This window comes from Larus michahellis, chromosome 8 (assembly GCF_964199755.1).
Source record: "Larus michahellis chromosome 8, bLarMic1.1, whole genome shotgun sequence".
Taxonomy (NCBI): domain Eukaryota; kingdom Metazoa; phylum Chordata; class Aves; order Charadriiformes; family Laridae; genus Larus; species Larus michahellis.
The window spans coordinates 52,059,970-52,065,969 of NC_133903.1; positions in this window are offsets into that span (position 1 = coordinate 52,059,970).

Below are 6,000 nucleotides of genomic sequence, written 5' to 3' on the forward strand. Positions count from 1 at the left end.
CTCCCCATCTACTGATGCTTTAGAGCAAATTACGTTTTTTGGACACACGTCCCCACAAAGGCACAATCCTGTCCTATAGGAGCCCAATACTAGAGAGATATAGCACATCCCAAAACACTTTTGAGTAATACCCTTGGAGCCTCGATGGTCTGGAAGGGTTTTATAGTCTAAAGATCATGCCTGGGCCCCTGGAACGGGACTGCAGGCATCCAGCAACTTGGCAGGTAACAAATCTCAGTGCTTCGAAAGGCGGATGTCGTCATTGCTTGGCTTCGTGGCACCAGCACCTGGCTTGCTGGAGTCAGTTTATGTCTGCCTTTCCTCTCCTGGCTCTTTGGAGGGATCTGATGACTGATCTCACTCAGGTCTCATCCCCACCCTGCAAATCCTACATTTCTCTTCACCTGCAGTGCCCCATGGATGTTTGCTTTCTTCTGCCTTGGGCCGGTGGCATTGTGCTCCTGCTGTCTTGGGGTCTTCATTGCCCTTAGATCCCACATTTGCAGGTGGAAGAGGGTCTCTGTGCCTTGGTCCTGGTCCCAGCTCCAGGAAATCTCTGCCCTGGGGCAGGACCCACACTGGACTAAGCCGGGCAGAGGGGATCTGCCACCACGGGAATGGTACGGTGCTTTTTCCCTTCTTCCCTTCAAAATAAGTTGATTTGGTTGTTTTGCAAACTTATGTCAAATGCCTTAATTTTTTCCCCATGAAAACAGAATTGCCAAAAAAAAAAGGGGGGGGGCAATATTTCAACAAGTTTGAATCAGAAAGCTTTCTCTTTTTGTTATTTGAAACATCTCTTTAAAAAGTACTCTGAAAAATTCTGCTTTCCACTCCAAAGTGTGTTTTTTTTTTCCTGGAATATCCTTCAATTTTCCTTATACAACCGAGCATAGCTCTCCCGCCTCCCCTCTAAAAATAGCCTGTAAAGAAAATAAATAATCTAATTTTGGCGTTGAGCAAAGCCATCGATCCATCCCAACAGAAAATGCTGCACACTTCTCAGTTCTCCAAAGAAAATCTTTTTTTTCTTTTTTTCCCTTTTCTTTTTGTCCCACGGTTTTTCCCTTTTGTTCCATGAGGTCGACTTGGGACAATTCCTCCCCTCCCCGGTTTTCAGTATTACACAAGTGGACCAGAAAAAACAGCCATTCAGCTGCTCTAACCGCAATCTAAATGAGAATGAGAAGATATTTCAGCTGTTTCTCTTGGTTTCCATTTTTCTCAGTTTCTGGCTCAGTAGCTCCCAGAACCTATTACACTAATTGTTCTTTTCCAAAATCCTACTGTCAACAAAAGGCAAGGGAACCAGTCTAACATTTTCAACTGGAATTTCCACTACTTTGGTTTGTTCCTGGCTATGATTTTCGCGAACTTGTTTGCCTTCCGAGAAGTTTGACATTTCGTGTTGTTTCCCAAATTTAAATTTGGTCTCATAAACTCTTCATCTGACAAACCCGAAATTCGTTATCACAAGCGACATTTCATGGTGGGGCAGAAACAAATGTCTCTCTCGTTATATTCTTTCCAGGTTGTGATGAGATAATTCGAGTGTTTGTGTGAAGCTATAAGGGAATCAGCACGAGGTCAAGCCGACTGTGCGAACGCTTCAGTGCAAAACCACCTTCTCAGGTTTCCCCAGGAACTTTCCTTTCACAAATATGCTTAGTGCCTGCCCAAAATGTTCCCTTCTCCAGCCAAAATTTATCTTATAAACACATTGTCAAAGGGAATGCTTGGGCTTTGTTCAAGACAATTGTTTGTCAATATGGTTTTCCAGCGATCCCCGAATTGGAAGGGCCTAGCTCAGCACCACTTTCACTGGTTGGTTGCGTCCAGGACACTGAAACATGTTACATGAGGTAGAAACAGCAAACTAGTATAATGCCATCTTTGTATCATGGGCCCTGAATTATTTGTGAGTTACTGAGTGACGTAAAATCAGTGTTTATCTACATTTTGCATCACCCACTGGTAGACCAGGCCTGCAGTCAATAGAATAAATCAGGTGCTTAAAATTAAGCACACACTTAAGGGCCCTGTTAAAATACAGCCTAAAGGCTACCGCAGATTGAGGAGGGACTTAAAATTTCCCTTGTAGTGAGATCTGGGAGCGGTATATGGGAACCGCTTCTTGGGTTTAAGCCAGTCGAGACCAAACTAAACCCAACTGAAGCCCGTCTTACATATTTTGTTCCTATTTCCCTTCAAATTTCTCTTTTTCTCTCTTTTCTCTCCTCCAGTCTAAGGACTTCGATAAAATGGAACAAATAAAACAAAAAAACAACCCAGGGTAATTGTTTGCAGCGCTGGGGAACTTTTCTCTGACGTGTCCCAGAGCTTGTGCTGCGAGGCGGCGGGAGCCAGGCGCTGGCAGCTGGATTCACTTTAAAGCCGTGGATGAGACTCGCAGCTCAGTCGCTTGTTACACATTGACAAACCCCTATCGCTCCGCAGCTCTGCCTTTGCACCCGCATTGACACCAGCCTGATTTTCCTCCCAATCTGCTGAGTTCTGGTTTGGTTTTCCTTTTTCTTTTTTCTTTTTTTCTTTTTGTTGCTTGCAGGATCAGTAAACATCTTTTCACAAGCAGGAATAAGGCTGTGGACGCTCCGGGCTGCTGCTCTCCCTTTGCTACCACTCCTTCATGTGTCTAAGTTTAGCAGGGGGTCCAGGAGCTAAAATGGAAAGCACATGGGTTTGTGACTTTACAATTGAAATAAAGAAATCTAATATGACAGAAGAAGCATGTTGTTTATGGAAGTAGGGATTTCAGTGAAGGACATCCCTACCAAGCCGTAATTAAAACTACCATAATGACCTCCAAGTTTCATTTGTTGGGCTGGGAGGGAGGAAAATACAGATATTTTCGGTGGGTTCTGCTGAAACAATTTATCGAGACCCGCAGCTGGTTTTAATGTGCTGATGAGCTGGGAAAACAGTCAAAATTGTACTGCAGTCAAGTGACTGTGTAATATCTGAGGGCAGAACCAGACCAAAATCTCTGTCATTTTATTTAATCTAATGAATAGTGTTTTGTAACTGAAAAACATAATTGCTCCGCACATATGTTACATGCACACTTCACTAATAAAATCCACAGTGCCACCGGTGGAACACATGAAAACACTTTTAGTCTGATTTATTTAACTCTCTTAATTTTTTTAAAGTCTTCTTCGGAACAAAGCAAATATTTGGCATGAAAATCTTCAGCAACGTTTATGCAGGCTATAGGGAGGAAATCTGCGTCCCTTAAAATAAAAAGAGTGGATTTTTCTGCAAGAAAAGACATTTAAACTAAATTATTTTCTACCTTTTAAAATACATTTTAGGTTTTTCACTGGAGTTGCCTTTTAAGTCAAAGACACAAAAACAATCAACTTTAAAATTAGCACATAAAATTAATGATTGCTGGAGTTGGCAGGCTGACTGGAAAACCAGGACTTTTCTGGCATTTTCATTTGGAAAAGCTTCAAAGCTACTGCCTGTCTTTGACATTAGGAGCGAGAGCTGAAGAGTGAGGGAGAAAAGAGGAAAATGCCTCCCAAATATCAGGTGCGGAGTAAATTTCAACCCCGGGCTGTGTTTGCAGCCTCGGTCTTGGGGACATCACTTAAAGCAAATCTTCTTGCAAAACTCTGACTATGAGATTGGGTTGTTTCTTCACTTGTTGAGTATTTTTATTTATTTATTTCTGTTCTTTAGCATTTATAGGTGAAAGTAAACTAGGATAATGTTTTGGAGGAGCAATGGAAGAAGCCACTAGTTCATAACAAATCAGCACCTGTACCTACCCCAGAAGAAATACACACACGGAGGAACGTCCAGCTTGTGTTGAGCAGACACTGTTGGATTTGACTAAACTTGCTTAAAAATAGAAAAGCTTAAAAATCTAAGAGCCTTCTCTGAAGAGGCTCATATTTGATCACCTACCCTAAGACCAAAACTAGCAGCCCGATAATTTTACTGGGGTTTTTTTTGTTTGTTTGTTTCCCCAGTAAAATAAAGCAAATTTTTCTGGGGAGCAAAGGACAAAAAATTACCCGCTTTATACCTTCATTACTGGAAAATTAAGTTTTCCCTCTCCTACGAGAAGCCAGCCGGGTGTGGGGTTGGTGATGGAAGACAGCTGCAAACAAATGTGTTGAGTGAATTAATGTACTGTGTGAGGGTGGAAAAAGAGTTCAGCTCCGCAGGAAGGATTTGGTTATCACTCGGGTTGAGCAAGGCTGAGAGAAGGACAGTGGAGACTGTCTGCAAGTTCAGCTACAAACTCCGCGGTAGTATTTAAAAAAGAAGGAAAGGATGTCATGAGAGAGGAAAAAAGGAAGCAAATATGCATTTGGAGCAGCAAAATTGGCAAAATACGAGTTGCTATAAGTTGGATTCTTGTTTTCTCGAGTGGATTTGGCTTCAAAAGTAATTAGCTTCTTGTCACATGCTTGGGCAGTCATGCCGAACAGTTCAACAACACATTATTTTTGTCATTGCACAAAAGGTGATATTGAGCCCAGAATAACTGTTTCTATTTATGACTTTGGCTTTTGGCCTGAGCTCAAAGGAAGCGAAAAAAATAATGATATCCTTTTCTGAAGGTCTTGGGGCGCTTGAGTTTCAGATGTTAGTGTACCAGAAAGTTTACCAGGGTCTCGGTGTCAGTAGTAAAGCCAGCTCCCCAACAGCTTTATTTGGGTTGTCTGGGGAGAAAACCCAGCGGATAAACCATGTGGGATCAGGAACTGAGGCTGCAGTGATTCCTTAATCCTACATCTCCCAAAGCCTTTTCTAAGGTGTCAGCAACTTCAGGAGGAAGAGGAAGACTCAATAGCCAAGACTCTGTGTATGCTACAACCCCTCCAGCTCCAAGAGCTATTCCAATCCCCACTGGGGCACTGTCTCAGGAATGTACTTTTAACACCCCAGGAAAATATTTTGGTCCCTTAATGTGTTGGCACAACACACCGAGAAGGGTGACAGAGTTCCTTCCTGCTAAAAGAAATTGTTGTTCAACCTGAATATTGATTAAGCCAACAAATCACGCTGGCCGGGGCGTAATAACCGAAGAGGTACCCACAGGGATAGGCACTGGGTACAAGGGGGCTTTTGCTTGCAGGGAAGTGGAGAGCACGCAAAGGGTGGATATATATGTGGAAATGGATTTAATAAACACCTACTGAGTCTCTCCCCTACTTCCCTGCCTGTAAATATCCACCGAGGTATTTTAATCTTGATGTTTTTAATAATACAAGAAAATCTTATTAATAGTTGCATTTTGGAATGTTTCTGCTTAGTCAACTCCAGGGCAACAGTTTTAACTTGACACAACAGTGTTTGCTTTAAATTGCAGGGTCTGTGCCAGTCCGTGGGGGTGATTCATTTGCTGGCTAATTAACAAATGTCTAATGTAAATTTAACATTCACTTTGACTTACATTCCTGCAACCCAAACTTCTTTTTGATTGGGGTAGCTGCAAGTGGAAGCCAAATATTTTCGTTGGTGGAGCCGAGGGGATGGCATATGCTCCTCGTTTAGATTTCCATTTCCTTTGCATCTTTTCAGGGGCTGAAAGTCAGGCGTCAACATTTCCGAATACAAAGTCATTTTTGTATGAAAATTTGCAAATAAACCCCCAAGATTTTCTAGCCCTACTAAAACCTAAACCCCCAATTCTTTCATTGGCGAAAAGAATGTGGTGTATGAGGTTTCCCCATTCCTTTTTCCCAAATTTCCTGGTAAATAAGTACATAATCAATTTGGCTTTAAGCGGCTTTTGTGTCTTTCCCGTGCTGAGCATCCTTCAGCTGACTGTGAGCTGGAGAACCAAGCCAAGCCATCGCTCAGCGCGGAGGTGCTTTGGCTCCCGGTCACCTCTCTGCTTCGTGTAACGGCCCCGTTCTCCCAGACAGTGCTTCACTATTTTTTTTTCAGACAGTAATGTTTCTGGAATATGGCAACACTGACCGTGACATAAACAGAATCATAGCTTTCTTGATGGCCCAC